The sequence below is a fragment of the Eurosta solidaginis genome, unplaced genomic scaffold, assembly GCF_040869045.1.
Source record: "Eurosta solidaginis isolate ZX-2024a unplaced genomic scaffold, ASM4086904v1 ctg00001886.1, whole genome shotgun sequence".
NCBI classification, from domain to species: Eukaryota; Metazoa; Arthropoda; class Insecta; order Diptera; family Tephritidae; genus Eurosta; species Eurosta solidaginis.
Genome location: NW_027137314.1, coordinates 25,952 through 49,918, shown reverse-complemented (window position 1 = coordinate 49,918; position 23,967 = coordinate 25,952). Strand labels below are relative to the sequence as shown.

The 23,967-nt window shown below is 33.1% G+C and overlaps 4 non-coding genes across 4 annotated transcripts; all 4 read left to right on the top strand.

Moving 5' to 3' along the window:
* The first annotated feature begins 2,967 nt into the window (after positions 1-2,967).
* LOC137236338 (5S ribosomal RNA) lies at positions 2,968-3,086 on the top strand. Its single transcript, XR_010948382.1, has one exon. It is a non-coding gene; the product is annotated as a 5S ribosomal RNA (ribosomal RNA).
* A 5,322-nt stretch (positions 3,087-8,408) lies between these two features.
* LOC137236337 (5S ribosomal RNA) lies at positions 8,409-8,527 on the top strand. The gene has a single exon (XR_010948381.1). It is a non-coding gene; the product is annotated as a 5S ribosomal RNA (ribosomal RNA).
* A 5,335-nt stretch (positions 8,528-13,862) lies between these two features.
* On the top strand, positions 13,863-13,981 carry LOC137236336 (5S ribosomal RNA). Its single transcript, XR_010948380.1, has one exon. It is a non-coding gene; the product is annotated as a 5S ribosomal RNA (ribosomal RNA).
* Positions 13,982-19,314: 5,333 nt separating this feature from the next.
* LOC137236335 (5S ribosomal RNA) lies at positions 19,315-19,433 on the top strand. The gene has a single exon (XR_010948379.1). It is a non-coding gene; the product is annotated as a 5S ribosomal RNA (ribosomal RNA).
* The last annotated feature ends 4,534 nt before the right edge of the window (positions 19,434-23,967 follow it).

Below are 23,967 nucleotides of genomic sequence, written 5' to 3'. Positions count from 1 at the left end.
ACTTGTTTCAACACTTTATAAATGTAGATGGCATAACTTTCCTTCCTCTTACGCTTCTTCTTCTTGTCGTTTTTAGTAATATTCTTCTGAGCCTTTCCGGCCTTCTTAGCTGCTTTACCACTAGTTTTAGGAGGCATATTTAATTTTCACAAAATCACTTCACTATCACTAACACTTTTTAATATTTTCTAAGTGTTAAAATGCACACCTTTAAGTATATTTTTTCCGACAAACCATTCAAGCTATTCGTAACGATTCGTTAAAAATTGCTGGCAATAATTTGATAACATGCGATTGGGGTAGCTCAATGTACAAACGAAAAAGTATATAAGCGCAGCACAATTTGTGTTTAGGGAATAAAGTGTCCAAGCTATTCAGCTAGTGTGTGTATTTGTGAAAAAGTGTATTAAGTGAAATATATAACAACAATGTCTGGTCGTGGTAAAGGTGGTAAAGTAAAGGGAAAGGCAAAGTCACGTTCAAACCGTGCTGGCCTTCAATTTCCTGTCGGTCGTATTCATCGTTTGTTACGTAAAGGCAATTATGCTGAACGTGTTGGTGCCGGTGCTCCAGTATATTTAGCTGCTGTTATGGAATATTTGGCAGCTGAAGTTCTTGAATTGGCTGGTAATGCTGCACGTGATAATAAAAAAACTAGAATTATTCCACGTCATTTACAATTGGCTATTCGTAACGATGAAGAATTGAATAAACTATTGTCTGGAGTTACCATAGCTCAAGGTGGTGTTTTACCAAATATTCAAGCTGTACTTTTGCCAAAGAAGACCGAAAAGAAAGCATAAGTGATGTAATCGTCGATTTATATTCTTACGACGCCATATTTAAAACCGTCCTTTTCAGGACGACAAAATATATATACAAAGAGATTAATTATATTGTCATATATATGTATTTATCTATTTTAAAACAATTTTTTGAAAGAAAAATTTAAAAGAGCATAAGTAAACTTTTAGAAATTTTTTTTTTTTAACGAAATCTGCGTTAACAACTACTTCAATTAATAAAATAGTGTTTGAAAATGTTCATAAAAAAGTTGACTTATATCATTTTCCAGAAAAAAAAACTGAGCAACATTAAAAAAGTACAGTATGCGCGCATACTACATATTGTATGTATATATGTACGTATGTTTGCATGAGCATCTCGACAAAGGCGCAAAAAGTTGTGGCTTGTATTCATACGTACCAAAGGTACAACCGTGCATACATACATACATATGTGTTTAGCAAATAAATGTGTATATACTCGTGAGTAGGTATACACACCATATTAAGGGTAAAACTACAGCTGCTACTATCAAAGATAGCAAGAATACGAATTTTCATTTTATTATTATAAAAATTGATAGTTGCTTCAGTTATTTTTGATCTTTGTTGTTTAAAAAATTTGTGGTCCTGAAAAGGACCGTTTATAATGTTTATTTTTATTAAAATATGGAATTAAGCACGTTCACCACGTATACGTCTAGCCAATTGAATATCTTTTGGCATAATTGTGACACGTTTTGCATGAATGGCACACAAATTTGTATCCTCGAACAAACCAACTAAATATGCTTCACTTGCTTCTTGTAATGCCATCACAGCTGAACTCTGGAAACGTAAATCAGTTTTAAAATCTTGAGCAATTTCACGTACCAAACGTTGGAATGGCAATTTACGAATCAACAGTTCGGTACTCTTCTGATAACGACGAATTTCACGCAAAGCGACTGTACCGGGACGATAACGATGCGGTTTCTTCACTCCACCAGTTGCCGGCGCACTTTTGCGAGCAGCTTTAGTGGCCAACTGTTTACGTGGCGCTTTACCACCAGTCGATTTACGGGCTGTTTGCTTTGTACGAGCCATTTCTCACTTTTATTTTTCACAATTTAAAATAAACACTGATCACTGAACACTTCACTTAATAAACCTAGTGCTGACATGTGTGAAAATACATATAATAAAATACATAAAAACGTTTCATATGTTCATTTTTTTAGGGTTGCAATATTGTGCGAGTTAAAATGAGATACAAATATTTATGGCACATAATGGTAGCTCACTCAATGTTGTGGATTTTTGTATAAATAGCAGCTACTTTCGGTAAACCAGCTATTAGTTGTGAAGTGAAGTGTTCTTGTGAAAGCTAAAAAAAGTGCTAAATAGAAAAAATGACTGGTCGTGGCAAAGGTGGAAAAGGATTAGGTAAAGGTGGCGCCAAACGTCATCGCAAAGTTTTACGTGATAACATCCAAGGTATCACAAAGCCAGCTATTCGACGTTTAGCACGTCGTGGTGGCGTAAAACGTATATCTGGTTTAATATATGAAGAAACTCGTGGTGTTCTAAAAGTATTTTTAGAAAATGTTATCCGTGATGCAGTCACATATACTGAACATGCTAAAAGGAAAACAGTTACGGCTATGGATGTTGTATATGCATTGAAGAGGCAAGGTCGTACATTGTATGGTTTCGGCGGTTAAATTCATTTTTACGGACATATTAAAACAAAATAAATACCCATTCAAACAAACGGTCCTTTTCAGGACCACAATATTTTTTAACAAAGATTTCAAAATTTCTCTAATACAATACATAAAAGAAAGATATGTTATTAAGATGTACATGCATATGTAGTATGTATGTATGAATGTTCGTTTACACTAAGTAGCATACGTATGTATGCATAATGAAAACTCATGCAAATGAATATACCCCGACACAAGCCAAGCGATATAAATATGTGTATAATAGCAGGCTTATTTTACAAAAAGGGCATAAGTTCATTTTTGTAAAAAATCGGATTTAAGTAGCAAAAGTATCTGAATACACTAAACTATAAAGTATATAACAAAATTTACTTAAGTCGACTTATATCATTTAAAAAAAAAGGACAAATTCACAACTGCAAGTATACACATTAAAGTAGCCATGCTTATACCGATTTAGGCAAACAAAATTTGCCAACGACCATACCACGCTGAATACATCGGTTCTCGTCCGATCACCGAAATTAAGCAGCGTCGGGCGCGGTTAGTACTTAGATGGGGGACCGCTTGGGAACACCGCGTGTTGTTGGCATATCCAACTTTTTCTTTTATTTTATGTATATATGTACATAGATTTTTTTTTTTTTTTAATTAAATTGCATTTAATTGAATAAATACTTGGAATACAATTTAAAATTTCTATAGACTCAATGGAAAAATTTCATACGCGCGCATACATTTACGTGCATAATAATATTAGTTATAATTTGTTACCATATCAATTATTGATTTAAAGCTTATAAGCATTCATCATATTAAATTCAAAAGGAATCTACGTAGTACAAATTCATACTCATCCACCTAGTATAGTACTTAAAATGGACTCTGATGTCCGATTATGTTCAAATATGTATATTACAATCATATTGATAATTAATAAGCATTTAATGAGAATTTTTTTTGAATGTCATGAAATGTCATTTAAATATACATACATATAAGTTGTAGACATCCAATATCAATAATCAATTCAGACTAAAATTCCAAACTTTAGATGCCTTCAAGTGAAGCCACATAGAGTTACTCTAGTGTTGCAATAGAAACATTTAAATATTTTTTAAAATAAAATATTGTTTTTAAAACTTAACGAAGATAAGTTTTTTTGATTTCTAATATAATATATTTTATATATTTGAATGAAAATTTTGATTAGTACAAATATATTTTAAGAAAATTCACTTTATTGAGAAAAAATTCGATTTTATCAGTACAAAGTTTTGATTAAAATCCCTGACACTCCGAAAATATGAAATTCATCAATTTAAATGAACTCATATATTAAACTAGCACATTTCAGCTATCTAATTTTATATGAATATTTGCAATACCTTTAATATCTGAATTTTAATTAATTTATTAAAATGAAAAGTTTATCAAATGTAAATGGTACGTAGCACTGAAATGGGAATATTTGTCATCCATCTTTTCGCTGCGCTTCTCAAATTTTAAACAGAGTATCGTTTTCTTTCCGCTCGTATAAAAAAGTATAAATAGTGAGTTTGTGCTTTGTGTGCTTAATATTGATATATTTTCAAGTGTTAATAAACGTTTAAATAAAATAATTAAGTGAAGATGTCTGACACAATCGCTGTTGCAAATGTTAGCTCACCAGTAGCTGCTTCTGCTGCTGTTGCTGAGAAGAAAGTTGCTGCTAAAAAAGCAACTAAACCCAAAAAACCATCGGTTGCTCCCACTCATCCACCAACTCAACAAATGGTAGATGCATCCATTAAGAATTTGAAGGAACGTGGTGGCTCATCACTTTTGGCAATTAAGAAATATATTAGTGCAACATATAAATGTGACGCCCAAAAATTGGCACCATTTATTAAGCGCTATTTGAAATCGGCTGTTACTAGTGGAAAATTGATTCAAACCAAAGGAAAGGGGGCATCTGGTTCATTTAAATTATCAGCTGCAGCCACTAAATCTAGTGATGGTAAGTCAAAATCTGTGAAATCGGTTGATAAATCAAAAGCCAAAAAAGATAGTGCAACATTAAAGAAAAAATCGTCGAGTGGTGTCAAAAAGGCAAGTGGTGAGAAAAAAGTGAAAAAAGCTGTTGCCACTAAGAAAACCGCCGAAAAAAAGAAAAGTGAGAAATCTAAGGCTAAAGACGCAAAAAAGACTGGCGCCGTTAAAGCCAAACCAACCAAGTCGAAATCTGCCAGCGCTAAGCCAAAGGCAACAAAAGCAACTGCTGCCAAACCAAAAAAGGCTGCAACTAAAAAGCCAACCACAAAAAAGGCATCAGCTAAAAAATAAATATGCTGCGTTTTTTGTGATAATTTACAAGGACACAACATTCATTAATGTTGAATTATCAATAAGCCCTTTTCAGGGCTACAAAATATACAAACAAAAAGATCAAAAATTTATTCAATTAATTATTTACCCAATACGTCTGACTAAACGCTTCTACAGTTTTGCTTCGCCATAATACTTGAGTATAAGTATAAAAAAATTTCAATTGCGCCCTAGCTAGCGTGCTGACCAATTTCGAAATTGATGTTTCAATTGCAAAACAAAATTAAAAATTTTCATCGACTTAGAAATTTCATATCTCTTTGTTAATTTATATTTTGTGGCCCTGAAAAGGGCCTTTTTGTTAACATTTTTCACTTTTATTCATATTTTCCTCAGTCGCACAAATTACTTGGAGCTTGTGTATTTGGTAACAGCCTTAGTACCCTCACTGACGGCATGCTTAGCCAATTCACCAGGCAACAATAGGCGTACGGCAGTTTGAATTTCGCGACTAGTAATTGTTGAACGTTTATTGTAATGAGCTAAACGTGATGCTTCAGCAGCAATACGTTCAAAAATGTCATTAACAAAACTGTTCATGATACTCATGGCTTTCGACGATATACCAGTATCAGGATGCACTTGTTTCAACACTTTATAAATGTAGATGGCATAACTTTCCTTCCTCTTACGCTTCTTCTTCTTGTCGTTTTTAGTAATATTCTTCTGAGCCTTTCCGGCCTTCTTAGCTGCTTTACCACTAGTTTTAGGAGGCATATTTAATTTTCACAAAATCACTTCACTATCACTAACACTTTTTAATATTTTCTAAGTGTTAAAATGCACACCTTTAAGTATATTTTTTCCGACAAACCATTCAAGCTATTCGTAACGATTCGTTAAAAATTGCTGGCAATAATTTGATAACATGCGATTGGGGTAGCTCAATGTACAAACGAAAAAGTATATAAGCGCAGCACAATTTGTGTTTAGGGAATAAAGTGTCCAAGCTATTCAGCTAGTGTGTGTATTTGTGAAAAAGTGTATTAAGTGAAATATATAACAACAATGTCTGGTCGTGGTAAAGGTGGTAAAGTAAAGGGAAAGGCAAAGTCACGTTCAAACCGTGCTGGCCTTCAATTTCCTGTCGGTCGTATTCATCGTTTGTTACGTAAAGGCAATTATGCTGAACGTGTTGGTGCCGGTGCTCCAGTATATTTAGCTGCTGTTATGGAATATTTGGCAGCTGAAGTTCTTGAATTGGCTGGTAATGCTGCACGTGATAATAAAAAAACTAGAATTATTCCACGTCATTTACAATTGGCTATTCGTAACGATGAAGAATTGAATAAACTATTGTCTGGAGTTACCATAGCTCAAGGTGGTGTTTTACCAAATATTCAAGCTGTACTTTTGCCAAAGAAGACCGAAAAGAAAGCATAAGTGATGTAATCGTCGATTTATATTCTTACGACGCCATATTTAAAACCGTCCTTTTCAGGACGACAAAATATATATACAAAGAGATTAATTATATTGTCATATATATGTATTTATCTATTTTAAAACAATTTTTTGAAAGAAAAATTTAAAAGAGCATAAGTAAACTTTTAGAAATTTTTTTTTTTTAACGAAATCTGCGTTAACAACTACTTCAATTAATAAAATAGTGTTTGAAAATGTTCATAAAAAAGTTGACTTATATCATTTTCCAGAAAAAAAAACTGAGCAACATTAAAAAAGTACAGTATGCGCGCATACTACATATTGTATGTATATATGTACGTATGTTTGCATGAGCATCTCGACAAAGGCGCAAAAAGTTGTGGCTTGTATTCATACGTACCAAAGGTACAACCGTGCATACATACATACATATGTGTTTAGCAAATAAATGTGTATATACTCGTGAGTAGGTATACACACCATATTAAGGGTAAAACTACAGCTGCTACTATCAAAGATAGCAAGAATACGAATTTTCATTTTATTATTATAAAAATTGATAGTTGCTTCAGTTATTTTTGATCTTTGTTGTTTAAAAAATTTGTGGTCCTGAAAAGGACCGTTTATAATGTTTATTTTTATTAAAATATGGAATTAAGCACGTTCACCACGTATACGTCTAGCCAATTGAATATCTTTTGGCATAATTGTGACACGTTTTGCATGAATGGCACACAAATTTGTATCCTCGAACAAACCAACTAAATATGCTTCACTTGCTTCTTGTAATGCCATCACAGCTGAACTCTGGAAACGTAAATCAGTTTTAAAATCTTGAGCAATTTCACGTACCAAACGTTGGAATGGCAATTTACGAATCAACAGTTCGGTACTCTTCTGATAACGACGAATTTCACGCAAAGCGACTGTACCGGGACGATAACGATGCGGTTTCTTCACTCCACCAGTTGCCGGCGCACTTTTGCGAGCAGCTTTAGTGGCCAACTGTTTACGTGGCGCTTTACCACCAGTCGATTTACGGGCTGTTTGCTTTGTACGAGCCATTTCTCACTTTTATTTTTCACAATTTAAAATAAACACTGATCACTGAACACTTCACTTAATAAACCTAGTGCTGACATGTGTGAAAATACATATAATAAAATACATAAAAACGTTTCATATGTTCATTTTTTTAGGGTTGCAATATTGTGCGAGTTAAAATGAGATACAAATATTTATGGCACATAATGGTAGCTCACTCAATGTTGTGGATTTTTGTATAAATAGCAGCTACTTTCGGTAAACCAGCTATTAGTTGTGAAGTGAAGTGTTCTTGTGAAAGCTAAAAAAAGTGCTAAATAGAAAAAATGACTGGTCGTGGCAAAGGTGGAAAAGGATTAGGTAAAGGTGGCGCCAAACGTCATCGCAAAGTTTTACGTGATAACATCCAAGGTATCACAAAGCCAGCTATTCGACGTTTAGCACGTCGTGGTGGCGTAAAACGTATATCTGGTTTAATATATGAAGAAACTCGTGGTGTTCTAAAAGTATTTTTAGAAAATGTTATCCGTGATGCAGTCACATATACTGAACATGCTAAAAGGAAAACAGTTACGGCTATGGATGTTGTATATGCATTGAAGAGGCAAGGTCGTACATTGTATGGTTTCGGCGGTTAAATTCATTTTTACGGACATATTAAAACAAAATAAATACCCATTCAAACAAACGGTCCTTTTCAGGACCACAATATTTTTTAACAAAGATTTCAAAATTTCTCTAATACAATACATAAAAGAAAGATATGTTATTAAGATGTACATGCATATGTAGTATGTATGTATGAATGTTCGTTTACACTAAGTAGCATACGTATGTATGCATAATGAAAACTCATGCAAATGAATATACCCCAACACAAGCCAAGCGATATAAATATGTGTATAATAGCAGGCTTATTTTACAAAAAGGGCATAAGTTCATTTTTGTAAAAAATCGGATTTAAGTAGCAAAAGTATCTGAATACACTAAACTATAAAGTATATAACAAAATTTACTTAAGTCGACTTATATCATTTAAAAAAAAAGGACAAATTCACAACTGCAAGTATACACATTAAAGTAGCCATGCTTATACCGATTTAGGCAAACAAAATTTGCCAACGACCATACCACGCTGAATACATCGGTTCTCGTCCGATCACCGAAATTAAGCAGCGTCGGGCGCGGTTAGTACTTAGATGGGGGACCGCTTGGGAACACCGCGTGTTGTTGGCATATCCAACTTTTTCTTTTATTTTATGTATATATGTACATAGATTTTTTTTTTTTTTTAATTAAATTGCATTTAATTGAATAAATACTTGGAATACAATTTAAAATTTCTATAGACTCAATGGAAAAATTTCATACGCGCGCATACATTTACGTGCATAATAATATTAGTTATAATTTGTTACCATATCAATTATTGATTTAAAGCTTATAAGCATTCATCATATTAAATTCAAAAGGAATCTACGTAGTACAAATTCATACTCATCCACCTAGTATAGTACTTAAAATGGACTCTGATGTCCGATTATGTTCAAATATGTATATTACAATCATATTGATAATTAATAAGCATTTAATGAGAATTTTTTTTGAATGTCATGAAATGTCATTTAAATATACATACATATAAGTTGTAGACATCCAATATCAATAATCAATTCAGACTAAAATTCCAAACTTTAGATGCCTTCAAGTGAAGCCACATAGAGTTACTCTAGTGTTGCAATAGAAACATTTAAATATTTTTTAAAATAAAATATTGTTGTTAAAACTTAACGAAGATAAGTTTTTTTGATTTCTAATATAATATATTTTATATATTTGAATGAAAATTTTGATTAGTACAAATATATTTTAAGAAAATTCACTTTATTGAGAAAAAATTCGATATTATCAGTACAAAGTTTTGATTAAAATCCCTGACACTCCGAAAATATGAAATTCATTAATTTAAATGAACTCATATATTAAACTAGCACATTTCAGCTATCTAATTTTATATGAATATTTGCAATACCTTTAATATCTGAATTTTAATTAATTTATTGAAATGAAAAGTTTATCAAATGTAAATGGTACGTAGCACTGAAATGGGAATATTTGTCATCCATCTTTTCGCTGCGCTTCTCAAATTTTAAACAGAGTATCGTTTTCTTTGCGCTCGTATAAAAAAGTATAAATAGTGAGTTTGTGCTTTGTGTGCTTAATATTGATATATTTTCAAGTGTTAATAAACATTTAAATAAAATAATTAAGTGAAGATGTCTGACACAATCGCTGTTGCAAATGTTAGCTCACCAGTAGCTGCTTCTGCTGCTGTTGCTGAGAAGAAAGTTGCTGCTAAAAAAGCAACTAAACCCAAAAAACCATCGGTTGCTCCCACTCATCCACCAACTCAACAAATGGTAGATGCATCCATTAAGAATTTGAAGGAACGTGGTGGCTCATCACTTTTGGCAATTAAGAAATATATTAGTGCAACATATAAATGTGACGCCCAAAAATTGGCACCATTTATTAAGCGCTATTTGAAATCGGCTGTTACTAGTGGAAAATTGATTCAAACCAAAGGAAAGGGGGCATCTGGTTCATTTAAATTATCAGCTGCAGCCACTAAATCTAGTGATGGTAAGTCAAAATCTGTGAAATCGGTTGATAAATCAAAAGCCAAAAAAGATAGTGCAACATTAAAGAAAAAATCGTCGAGTGGTGTCAAAAAGGCAAGTGGTGAGAAAAAAGTGAAAAAAGCTGTTGCCACTAAGAAAACCGCCGAAAAAAAGAAAAGTGAGAAATCTAAGGCTAAAGACGCAAAAAAGACTGGCGCCGTTAAAGCCAAACCAACCAAGTCGAAATCTGCCAGCGCTAAGCCAAAGGCAACAAAAGCAACTGCTGCCAAACCAAAAAAGGCTGCAACTAAAAAGCCAACCACAAAAAAGGCATCAGCTAAAAAATAAATATGCTGCGTTTTTTGTGATAATTTACAAGGACACAACATTCATTAATGTTGAATTATCAATAAGCCCTTTTCAGGGCTACAAAATATACAAACAAAAAGATCAAAAATTTATTCAATTAATTATTTACCCAATACGTCTGACTAAACGCTTCTACAGTTTTGCTTCGCCATAATACTTGAGTATAAGTATAAAAAAATTTCAATTGCGCCCTAGCTAGCGTGCTGACCAATTTCGAAATTGATGTTTCAATTGCAAAACAAAATTAAAAATTTTCATCGACTTAGAAATTTCATATCTCTTTGTTAATTTATATTTTGTGGCCCTGAAAAGGGCCTTTTTGTTAACATTTTTCACTTTTATTCATATTTTCCTCAGTCGCACAAATTACTTGGAGCTTGTGTATTTGGTAACAGCCTTAGTACCCTCACTGACGGCATGCTTAGCCAATTCACCAGGCAACAATAGGCGTACGGCAGTTTGAATTTCGCGACTAGTAATTGTTGAACGTTTATTGTAATGAGCTAAACGTGATGCTTCAGCAGCAATACGTTCAAAAATGTCATTAACAAAACTGTTCATGATACTCATGGCTTTCGACGATATACCAGTATCAGGATGCACTTGTTTCAACACTTTATAAATGTAGATGGCATAACTTTCCTTCCTCTTACGCTTCTTCTTCTTGTCGTTTTTAGTAATATTCTTCTGAGCCTTTCCGGCCTTCTTAGCTGCTTTACCACTAGTTTTAGGAGGCATATTTAATTTTCACAAAATCACTTCACTATCACTAACACTTTTTAATATTTTCTAAGTGTTAAAATGCACACCTTTAAGTATATTTTTTCCGACAAACCATTCAAGCTATTCGTAACGATTCGTTAAAAATTGCTGGCAATAATTTGATAACATGCGATTGGGGTAGCTCAATGTACAAACGAAAAAGTATATAAGCGCAGCACAATTTGTGTTTAGGGAATAAAGTGTCCAAGCTATTCAGCTAGTGTGTGTATTTGTGAAAAAGTGTATTAAGTGAAATATATAACAACAATGTCTGGTCGTGGTAAAGGTGGTAAAGTAAAGGGAAAGGCAAAGTCACGTTCAAACCGTGCTGGCCTTCAATTTCCTGTCGGTCGTATTCATCGTTTGTTACGTAAAGGCAATTATGCTGAACGTGTTGGTGCCGGTGCTCCAGTATATTTAGCTGCTGTTATGGAATATTTGGCAGCTGAAGTTCTTGAATTGGCTGGTAATGCTGCACGTGATAATAAAAAAACTAGAATTATTCCACGTCATTTACAATTGGCTATTCGTAACGATGAAGAATTGAATAAACTATTGTCTGGAGTTACCATAGCTCAAGGTGGTGTTTTACCAAATATTCAAGCTGTACTTTTGCCAAAGAAGACCGAAAAGAAAGCATAAGTGATGTAATCGTCGATTTATATTCTTACGACGCCATATTTAAAACCGTCCTTTTCAGGACGACAAAATATATATACAAAGAGATTAATTATATTGTCATATATATGTATTTATCTATTTTAAAACAATTTTTTGAAAGAAAAATTTAAAAGAGCATAAGTAAACTTTTAGAAATTTTTTTTTTTTAACGAAATCTGCGTTAACAACTACTTCAATTAATAAAATAGTGTTTGAAAATGTTCATAAAAAAGTTGACTTATATCATTTTCCAGAAAAAAAAACTGAGCAACATTAAAAAAGTACAGTATGCGCGCATACTACATATTGTATGTATATATGTACGTATGTTTGCATGAGCATCTCGACAAAGGCGCAAAAAGTTGTGGCTTGTATTCATACGTACCAAAGGTACAACCGTGCATACATACATACATATGTGTTTAGCAAATAAATGTGTATATACTCGTGAGTAGGTATACACACCATATTAAGGGTAAAACTACAGCTGCTACTATCAAAGATAGCAAGAATACGAATTTTCATTTTATTATTATAAAAATTGATAGTTGCTTCAGTTATTTTTGATCTTTGTTGTTTAAAAAATTTGTGGTCCTGAAAAGGACCGTTTATAATGTTTATTTTTATTAAAATATGGAATTAAGCACGTTCACCACGTATACGTCTAGCCAATTGAATATCTTTTGGCATAATTGTGACACGTTTTGCATGAATGGCACACAAATTTGTATCCTCGAACAAACCAACTAAATATGCTTCACTTGCTTCTTGTAATGCCATCACAGCTGAACTCTGGAAACGTAAATCAGTTTTAAAATCTTGAGCAATTTCACGTACCAAACGTTGGAATGGCAATTTACGAATCAACAGTTCGGTACTCTTCTGATAACGACGAATTTCACGCAAAGCGACTGTACCGGGACGATAACGATGCGGTTTCTTCACTCCACCAGTTGCCGGCGCACTTTTGCGAGCAGCTTTAGTGGCCAACTGTTTACGTGGCGCTTTACCACCAGTCGATTTACGGGCTGTTTGCTTTGTACGAGCCATTTCTCACTTTTATTTTTCACAATTTAAAATAAACACTGATCACTGAACACTTCACTTAATAAACCTAGTGCTGACATGTGTGAAAATACATATAATAAAATACATAAAAACGTTTCATATGTTCATTTTTTTAGGGTTGCAATATTGTGCGAGTTAAAATGAGATACAAATATTTATGGCACATAATGGTAGCTCACTCAATGTTGTGGATTTTTGTATAAATAGCAGCTACTTTCGGTAAACCAGCTATTAGTTGTGAAGTGAAGTGATCAAGTGAAGTGTTCTTGTGAAAGCTAAAAAAAGTGCTAAATAGAAAAAATGACTGGTCGTGGCAAAGGTGGAAAAGGATTAGGTAAAGGTGGCGCCAAACGTCATCGCAAAGTTTTACGTGATAACATCCAAGGTATCACAAAGCCAGCTATTCGACGTTTAGCACGTCGTGGTGGCGTAAAACGTATATCTGGTTTAATATATGAAGAAACTCGTGGTGTTCTAAAAGTATTTTTAGAAAATGTTATCCGTGATGCAGTCACATATACTGAACATGCTAAAAGGAAAACAGTTACGGCTATGGATGTTGTATATGCATTGAAGAGGCAAGGTCGTACATTGTATGGTTTCGGCGGTTAAATTCATTTTTACGGACATATTAAAACAAAATAAATACCCATTCAAACAAACGGTCCTTTTCAGGACCACAATATTTTTTAACAAAGATTTCAAAATTTCTCTAATACAATACATAAAAGAAAGATATGTTATTAAGATGTACATGCATATGTAGTATGTATGTATGAATGTTCGTTTACACTAAGTAGCATACGTATGTATGCATAATGAAAACTCATGCAAATGAATATACCCCGACACAAGCCAAGCGATATAAATATGTGTATAATAGCAGGCTTATTTTACAAAAAGGGCATAAGTTCATTTTTGTAAAAAATCGGATTTAAGTAGCAAAAGTATCTGAATACACTAAACTATAAAGTATATAACAAAATTTACTTAAGTCGACTTATATCATTTAAAAAAAAAGGACAAATTCACAACTGCAAGTATACACATTAAAGTAGCCATGCTTATACCGATTTAGGCAAACAAAATTTGCCAACGACCATACCACGCTGAATACATCGGTTCTCGTCCGATCACCGAAATTAAGCAGCGTCGGGCGCGGTTAGTACTTAGATGGGGGACCGCTTGGGAACACCGCGTGTTGTTGGCATATCCAACTTTTTCTTTTATTTTATGTATATATGTACATAGATTTTTTTTTTTTTTAATTAAATTGCATTTAATTGAATAAATACTTGGAATACAATTTAAAATTTCTATAGACTCAATGGAAAAATTTCATACGCGCGCATACATTTACGTGCATAATAATATTAGTTATAATTTGTTACCATATCAATTATTGATTTAAAGCTTATAAGCATTCATCATATTAAATTCAAAAGGAATCTACGTAGTACAAATTCATACTCATCCACCTAGTATAGTACTTAAAATGGACTCTGATGTCCGATTATGTTCAAATATGTATATTACAATCATATTGATAATTAATAAGCATTTAATGAGAATTTTTTTTGAATGTCATGAAATGTCATTTAAATATACATACATATAAGTTGTAGACATCCAATATCAATAATCAATTCAGACTAAAATTCCAAACTTTAGATGCCTTCAAGTGAAGCCACATAGAGTTACTCTAGTGTTGCAATAGAAACATTTAAATATTTTTTAAAATAAAATATTGTTGTTAAAACTTAACGAAGATAAGTTTTTTTGATTTCTAATATAATATATTTTATATATTTGAATGAAAATTTTGATTAGTACAAATATATTTTAAGAAAATTCACTTTATTGAGAAAAAATTCGATATTATCAGTACAAAGTTTTGATTAAAATCCCTGACACTCCGAAAATATGAAATCCATTAATTTAAATGAACTCATATATTAAACTAGCACATTTCAGCTATCTAATTTTATATGAATATTTGCAATACCTTTAATATCTGAATTTTAATTAATTTATTGAAATGAAAAGTTTATCAAATGTAAATGGTACGTAGCACTGAAATGGGAATATTTGTCATCCATCTTTTCGCTGCGCTTCTCAAATTTTAAACAGAGTATCGTTTTCTTTGCGCTCGTATAAAAAAGTATAAATAGTGAGTTTGTGCTTTGTGTGCTTAATATTGATATATTTTCAAGTGTTAATAAACATTTAAATAAAATAATTAAGTGAAGATGTCTGACACAATCGCTGTTGCAAATGTTAGCTCACCAGTAGCTGCTTCTGCTGCTGTTGCTGAGAAGAAAGTTGCTGCTAAAAAAGCAACTAAACCCAAAAAACCATCGGTTGCTCCCACTCATCCACCAACTCAACAAATGGTAGATGCATCCATTAAGAATTTGAAGGAACGTGGTGGCTCATCACTTTTGGCAATTAAGAAATATATTAGTGCAACATATAAATGTGACGCCCAAAAATTGGCACCATTTATTAAGCGCTATTTGAAATCGGCTGTTACTAGTGGAAAATTGATTCAAACCAAAGGAAAGGGGGCATCTGGTTCATTTAAATTATCAGCTGCAGCCACTAAATCTAGTGATGGTAAGTCAAAATCTGTGAAATCGGTTGATAAATCAAAAGCCAAAAAAGATAGTGCAACATTAAAGAAAAAATCGTCGAGTGGTGTCAAAAAGGCAAGTGGTGAGAAAAAAGTGAAAAAAGCTGTTGCCACTAAGAAAACCGCCGAAAAAAAGAAAAGTGAGAAATCTAAGGCTAAAGACGCAAAAAAGACTGGCGCCGTTAAAGCCAAACCAACCAAGTCGAAATCTGCCAGCGCTAAGCCAAAGGCAACAAAAGCAACTGCTGCCAAACCAAAAAAGGCTGCAACTAAAAAGCCAACCACAAAAAAGGCATCAGCTAAAAAATAAATATGCTGCGTTTTTTGTGATAATTTACAAGGACACAACATTCATTAATGTTGAATTATCAATAAGCCCTTTTCAGGGCTACAAAATATACAAACAAAAAGATCAAAAATTTATTCAATTAATTATTTACCCAATACGTCTGACTAAACGCTTCTACAGTTTTGCTTCGCCATAATACTTGAGTATAAGTATAAAAAAATTTCAATTGCGCCCTAGCTAGCGTGCTGACCAATTTCGAAATTGATGTTTCAATTGCAAAACAAAATTAAAAATTTTCATCGACTTAGAAATTTCATATCTCTTTGTTAATTTATATTTTGTGGCCCTGAAAAGGGCCTTTTTGTTAACATTTTTCACTTTTATTCATATTTTCCTCAGTCGCACAAATTACTTGGAGCTTGTGTATTTGGTAACAGCCTTAGTACCCTCACTGACGGCATGCTTAGCCAATTCACCAGGCAACAATAGGCGTACGGCAGTTTGAATTTCGCGACTAGTAATTGTTGAACGTTTATTGTAATGAGCTAAACGTGATGCTTCAGCAGCAATACGTTCAAAAATGTCATTAACAAAACTGTTCATGATACTCATGGCTTTCGACGATATACCAGTATCAGGATGCACTTGTTTCAACACTTTATAAATGTAGATGGCATAACTTTCCTTCCTCTTACGCTTCTTCTTCTTGTCGTTTTTAGTAATATTCTTCTGAGCCTTTCCGGCCTTCTTAGCTGCTTTACCACTAGTTTTAGGAGGCATATTTAATTTTCACAAAATCACTTCACTATCACTAACACTTTTTAATATTTTCGAAGTGTTAAAATGCACACCTTTAAGTATATTTTTTCCGAAAACCATTCAAGCTATTCGTAACGATTCGTTAAAAATTGCTGGCAATAATTTGATAACATGCGATTGGGGTAGCTCAATGTACAAACGAAAAAGTATATAAGCGCAGCACAATTTGTGTTTAGGGAATAAAGTGTCCAAGCTATTCAGCTAGTGTGTGTATTTGTGAAAAAGTGTATTAAGTGAAATATATAACAACAATGTCTGGTCGTGGTAAAGGTGGTAAAGTAAAGGGAAAGGCAAAGTCACGTTCAAACCGTGCTGGCCTTCAATTTCCTGTCGGTCGTATTCATCGTTTGTTACGTAAAGGCAATTATGCTGAACGTGTTGGTGCCGGTGCTCCAGTATATTTAGCTGCTGTTATGGAATATTTGGCAGCTGAAGTTCTTGAATTGGCTGGTAATGCTGCACGTGATAATAAAAAAACTAGAATTATTCCACGTCATTTACAATTGGCTATTCGTAACGATGAAGAATTGAATAAACTATTGTCTGGAGTTACCATAGCTCAAGGTGGTGTTTTACCAAATATTCAAGCTGTACTTTTGCCAAAGAAGACCGAAAAGAAAGCATAAGTGATGTAATCGTCGATTTATATTCTTACGACGCCATATTTAAAACCGTCCTTTTCAGGACGACAAAATATATATACAAAGAGATTAATTATATTGTCATATATATGTATTTATCTATTTTAAAACAATTTTTTGAAAGAAAAATTTAAAAGAGCATAAGTAAACTTTTAGAAATTTTTTTTTTTTAACGAAATCTGCGTTAACAACTACTTCAATTAATAAAATAGTGTTTGAAAATGTTCATAAAAAAGTTGACTTATATCATTTTCCAGAAAAAAAAACTGAGCAACATTAAAAAAGTACAGTATGCGCGCATACTACATATTGTATGTATATATGTACCTATGTTTGCATGAGCATCTCGACAAAGGCGCAAAAAGTTGTGGCTTGTATTCATACGTACCAAAGGTACAACCGTGCATACATACATACATATGTGTTTAGCAAATAAATGTGTATATACTCGTGAGTAGGTATACACACCATATTAAGGGTAAAACTACAGCTGCTACTATCAAAGATAGCAAGAATACGAATTTTCATTTTATTATTATAAAAATTGATAGTTGCTTCAGTTATTTTTGATCTTTGTTGTTTAAAAAATTTGTGGTCCTGAAAAGGACCGTTTATAATGTTTATTTTTATTAAAATATGGAATTAAGCACGTTCACCACGTATACGTCTAGCCAATTGAATATCTTTTGGCATAATTGTGACACGTTTTGCATGAATGGCACACAAATTTGTATCCTCGAACAAACCAACTAAATATGCTTCACTTGCTTCTTGTAATGCCATCACAGCTGAACTCTGGAAACGTAAATCAGTTTTAAAATCTTGAGCAATTTCACGTACCAAACGTTGGAATGGCAATTTACGAATCAACAGTTCGGTACTCTTCTGATAACGACGAATTTCACGCAAAGCGACTGTACCGGGACGATAACGATGCGGTTTCTTCACTCCACCAGTTGCCGGCGCACTTTTGCGAGCAGCTTTAGTGGCCAACTGTTTACGTGGCGCTTTACCACCAGTCGATTTACGGGCTGTTTGCTTTGTACGAGCCATTTCTCACTTTTATTTTTCACAATTTAAAATAAACACTGATCACTGAACACTTCACTTAATAAACCTAGTGCTGACATGTGTGAAAATACATATAATAAAATACATAAAAACGTTTCATATGTTCATTTTTTTAGGGTTGCAATATTGTGCGAGTTAAAATGAGATAGAAATATTTATGGCACATAATGGTAGCTCACTCAATGTTGTGGATTTTTGTATAAATAGCAGCTACTTTCGGTAAACCTGCTATTAGTTGTGAAGTGAAGTGATCAAGTGAAGTGTTCTTGTGAAAGCTAAAAAAAGTGCTAAATAGAAAAAATGACTGGTCGTGGCAAAGGTGGAAAAGGATTAGGTAAAGGTGGCGCCAAACGTCATCGCAAAGTTTTACGTGATAACATCCAAGGTATCACAAAGCCAGCTATTCGACGTTTAGCACGTCGTGGTGGCGTAAAACGTATATCTGGTTTAATATATGAAGAAACTCGTGGTGTTCTAAAAGTATTTTTAGAAAATGTTATCCGTGATGCAGTCACATATACTGAACATGCTAAAAGGAAAACAGTTACGGCTATGGATGTTGTATATGCATTAAAGAGGCAAGGTCGTACATTGTATGGTTTCGGCGGTTAAATTCATTTTTACGGACATATTAAAACAAAATAAATACCCATTCAAACAAACGGTCCTTTTCAGGACCACAATATTTTTTAACAAAGATTTCAAAATTTCTCTAATACAATACATAAAAGAAAGATATGTTATTAAGATGTACATGCATATGTAGTATGTATGTATGAATGTTCGTTTACACTAAGTAGCATACGTATGTATGCATAATGAAAACTCATGCAAATGAATATACCCCGACACAAGCCAAGCGATATAAATATGTGTATAATAGCAGGCTTATTTTACAAAAAGGGCATAAGTTCATTTTTGTAAAAAATCGGATTTAAGTAGCAAAAGTATCTGAATACACTAAACTATAAAGTATATAACAAAATTTACTTAAGTCGACTTATATCATTTAAAAAAAAAGGACAAATTCACAACTGCAAGTATACACATTAAAGTAGCCATGCTTATACCGATTTAGGCAAACAAAATTTGCCAACGACCATACCACGCTGAATACATCGGTTCTCGTCCGATCACCGAAATTAAGCAGCGTCGGGCGCGGTTAGTACTTAGATGGGGGACCGCTTGGGAACACCGCGTGTTGTTGGCATATCCAACTTTTTCTTTTATTTTATGTATATATGTACATAGATTTTTTTTTTTTTTTAATTAAATTGCATTTAATTGAATAAATACTTGGAATACAATTTAAAATTTCTATAGACTCAATGGAAAAATTTCATACGCGCGCATACATTTACGTGCATAATAATATTAGTTATAATTTGTTACCATATCAATTATTGATTTAAAGCTTATAAGCATTCATCATATTAAATTCAAAAGGAATCTACGTAGTACAAATTCATACTCATCCACCTAGTATAGTACTTAAAATGGACTCTGATGTCCGATTATGTTCAAATATGTATATTACAATCATATTGATAATTAATAAGCATTTAATGAGAATTTTTTTTGAATGTCATGAAATGTCATTTAAATATACATACATATAAGTTGTAGACATCCAATATCAATAATCAATTCAGACTAAAATTCCAAACTTTAGATGCCTTCAAGTGAAGCCACATAGAGTTACTCTAGTGTTGCAATAGAAACATTTAAATATTTTTTAAAATAAAATATTGTTTTTAAAACTTAACGAAGATAAGTTTTTTTGATTTCTAATATAATATATTTTATATATTTGAATGAAAATTTTGATTAGTACAAATATATTTTAAGAAAATTCACTTTATTGAGAAAAAATTCGATTTTATCAGTACAAAGTTTTGATTAAAATCCCTGACACTCCGAAAATATGAAATTCATCAATTTAAATGAACTCATATATTAAACTAGCACATTTCAGCTATCTAATTTTATATGAATATTTGCAATACCTTTAATATCTGAATTTTAATTAATTTATTAAAATGAAAAGTTTATCAAATGTAAATGGTACGTAGCACTGAAATGGGAATATTTGTCATCCATCTTTTCGCTGCGCTTCTCAAATTTTAAACAGAGTATCGTTTTCTTTGCGCTCGTATAAAAAAGTATAAATAGTGAGTTTGTGCTTTGTGTGCTTAATATTGATATATTTTCAAGTGTTAATAAACGTTTAAATAAAATAATTAAGTGAAGATGTCTGACACAATCGCTGTTGCAAATGTTAGCTCACCAGTAGCTGCTTCTGCTGCTGTTGCTGAGAAGAAAGTTGCTGCTAAAAAAGCAACTAAACCCAAAAAACCATCGGTTGCTCCCACTCATCCACCAACTCAACAAATGGTAGATGCATCCATTAAGAATTTGAAGGAACGTGGTGGCTCATCACTTTTGGCAATTAAGAAATATATTAGTGCAACATATAAATGTGACGCCCAAAAATTGGCACCATTTATTAAGCGCTATTTGAAATCGGCTGTTACTAGTGGAAAATTGATTCAAACCAAAGGAAAGGGGGCATCTGGTTCATTTAAATTATCAGCTGCAGCCACTAAATCTAGTGATGGTAAGTCAAAATCTGTGAAATCGGTTGATAAATCAAAAGCCAAAAAAGATAGTGCAACATTAAAGAAAAAATCGTCGAGTGGTGTCAAAAAGGCAAGTGGTGAGAAAAAAGTGAAAAAAGCTGTTGCCACTAAGAAAACCGCCGAAAAAAAGAAAAGTGAGAAATCTAAGGCTAAAGACGCAAAAAAGACTGGCGCCGTTAAAGCCAAACCAACCAAGTCGAAATCTGCCAGCGCTAAGCCAAAGGCAACAAAAGCAACTGCTGCCAAACCAAAAAAGGCTGCAACTAAAAAGCCAACCACAAAAAAGGCATCAGCTAAAAAATAAATATGCTGCGTTTTTTGTGATAATTTACAAGGACACAACATTCATTAATGTTGAATTATCAATAAGCCCTTTTCAGGGCTACAAAATATACAAACAAAAAGATCAAAAATTTATTCAATTAATTATTTACCCAATACGTCTGACTAAACGCTTCTACAGTTTTGCTTCGCCATAATACTTGAGTATAAGTATAAAAAAATTTCAATTGCGCCCTAGCTAGCGTGCTGACCAATTTCGAAATTGATGTTTCAATTGCAAAACAAAATTAAAAATTTTCATCGACTTAGAAATTTCATATCTCTTTGTTAATTTATATTTTGTGGCCCTAAAAAGGGCCTTTTTGTTAACATTTTTCACTTTTATTCATATTTTCCTCAGTCGCACAAATTACTTGGAGCTTGTGTATTTGGTAACAGCCTTAGTACCCTCACTGACGGCATGCTTAGCCAATTCACCAGGCAACAATAGGCGTACGGCAGTTTGAATTTCGCGACTAGTAATTGTTGAACGTTTATTGTAATGAGCTAAACGTGATGCTTCAGCAGCAATACGTTCAAAAATGTCATTAACAAAACTGTTCATGATACTCATGGCTTTCGACGATATACCAGTATCAGGATGCACTTGTTTCAACACTTTATAAATGTAGATGGCATAACTTTCCTTCCTCTTACGCTTCTTCTTCTTGTCGTTTTTAGTAATATTCTTCTGAGCCTTTCCGGCCTTCTTAGCTGCTTTACCACTAGTTTTAGGAGGCATATTTAATTTTCACAAAATCACTTCACTATCACTAACACTTTTTAATATTTTCTAAGTGTTAAAATGCACACCTTTAAGTATATTTTTTCCGACAAACCATTCAAGCTATTCGTAACGATTCGTTAAAAATTGCTGGCAATAATTTGATAACATGCGATTGGGGTAGCTCAATGTACAAACGAAAAAGTATATAAGCGCAGCACAATTTGTGTTTAGGGAATAAAGTGTCCAAGCTATTCAGCTAGTGTGTGTATTTGTGAAAAAGTGTATTAAGTGAAATATATAACAACAATGTCTGGTCGTGGTAAAGGTGGTAAAGTAAAGGGAAAGGCAAAGTCACGTTCAAACCGTGCTGGCCTTCAATTTCCTGTCGGTCGTATTCATCGTTTGTTACGTAAAGGCAATTATGCTGAACGTGTTGGTGCCGGTGCTCCAGTATATTTAGCTGCTGTTATGGAATATTTGGCAGCTGAAGTTCTTGAATTGGCTGGTAATGCTGCACGTGATAATAAAAAAACTAGAATTATTCCACGTCATTTACAATTGGCTATTCGTAACGATGAAGAATTGAATAAACTATTGTCTGGAGTTACCATAGCTCAAGGTGGTGTTTTACCAAATATTCAAGCTGTACTTTTGCCAAAGAAGACCGAAAAGAAAGCATAAGTGATGTAATCGTCGATTTATATTCTTACGACGCCATATTTAAAACCGTCCTTTTCAGGACGACAAAATATATATACAAAGAGATTAATTATATTGTCATATATATGTATTTATCTATTTTAAAACAATTTTTTGAAAGAAAAATTTAAAAGAGCATAAGTAAACTTTTAGAAATTTTTTTTTTTTAACGAAATCTGCGTTAACAACTACTTCAATTAATAAAATAGTGTTTGAAAATGTTCATAAAAAAGTTGACTTATATCATTTTCCAGAAAAAAAAACTGAGCAACATTAAAAAAGTACAGTATGCGCGCATACTACATATTGTATGTATATATGTACCTATGTTTGCATGAGCATCTCGACAAAGGCGCAAAAAGTTGTGGCTTGTATTCATACGTACCAAAGGTACAACCGTGCATACATACATACATATGTGTTTAGCAAATAAATGTGTATATACTCGTGAGTAGGTATACACACCATATTAAGGGTAAAACTACAGCTGCTACTATCAAAGATAGCAAGAATACGAATTTTCATTTTATTATTATAAAAATTGATAGTTGCTTCAGTTATTTTTGATCTTTGTTGTTTAAAAAATTTGTGGTCCTGAAAAGGACCGTTTATAATGTTTATTTTTATTAAAATATGGAATTAAGCACGTTCACCACGTATACGTCTAGCCAATTGAATATCTTTTGGCATAATTGTGACACGTTTTGCATGAATGGCACACAAATTTGTATCCTCGAACAAACCAACTAAATATGCTTCACTTGCTTCTTGTAATGCCATCACAGCTGAACTCTGGAAACGTAAATCAGTTTTAAAATCTTGAGCAATTTCACGTACCAAACGTTGGAATGGCAATTTACGAATCAACAGTTCGGTACTCTTCTGATAACGACGAATTTCACGCAAAGCGACTGTACCGGGACGATAACGATGCGGTTTCTTCACTCCACCAGTTGCCGGCGCACTTTTGCGAGCAGCTTTAGTGGCCAACTGTTTACGTGGCGCTTTACCACCAGTCGATTTACGGGCTGTTTGCTTTGTACGAGCCATTTCTCACTTTTATTTTTCACAATTTAAAATAAACACTGATCACTGAACACTTCACTTAATAAACCTAGTGCTGACATGTGTGAAAATACATATAATAAAATACATAAAAACGTTTCATATGTTCATTTTTTTAGGGTTGCAATATTGTGCGAGTTAAAATGAGATAGAAATATTTATGGCACATAATGGTAGCTCACTCAATGTTGTGGATTTTTGTATAAATAGCAGCTACTTTCGGTAAACCTGCTATTAGTTGTGAAGTGAAGTGATCAAGTGAAGTGTTCTTGTGAAAGCTAAAAAAAGTGCTA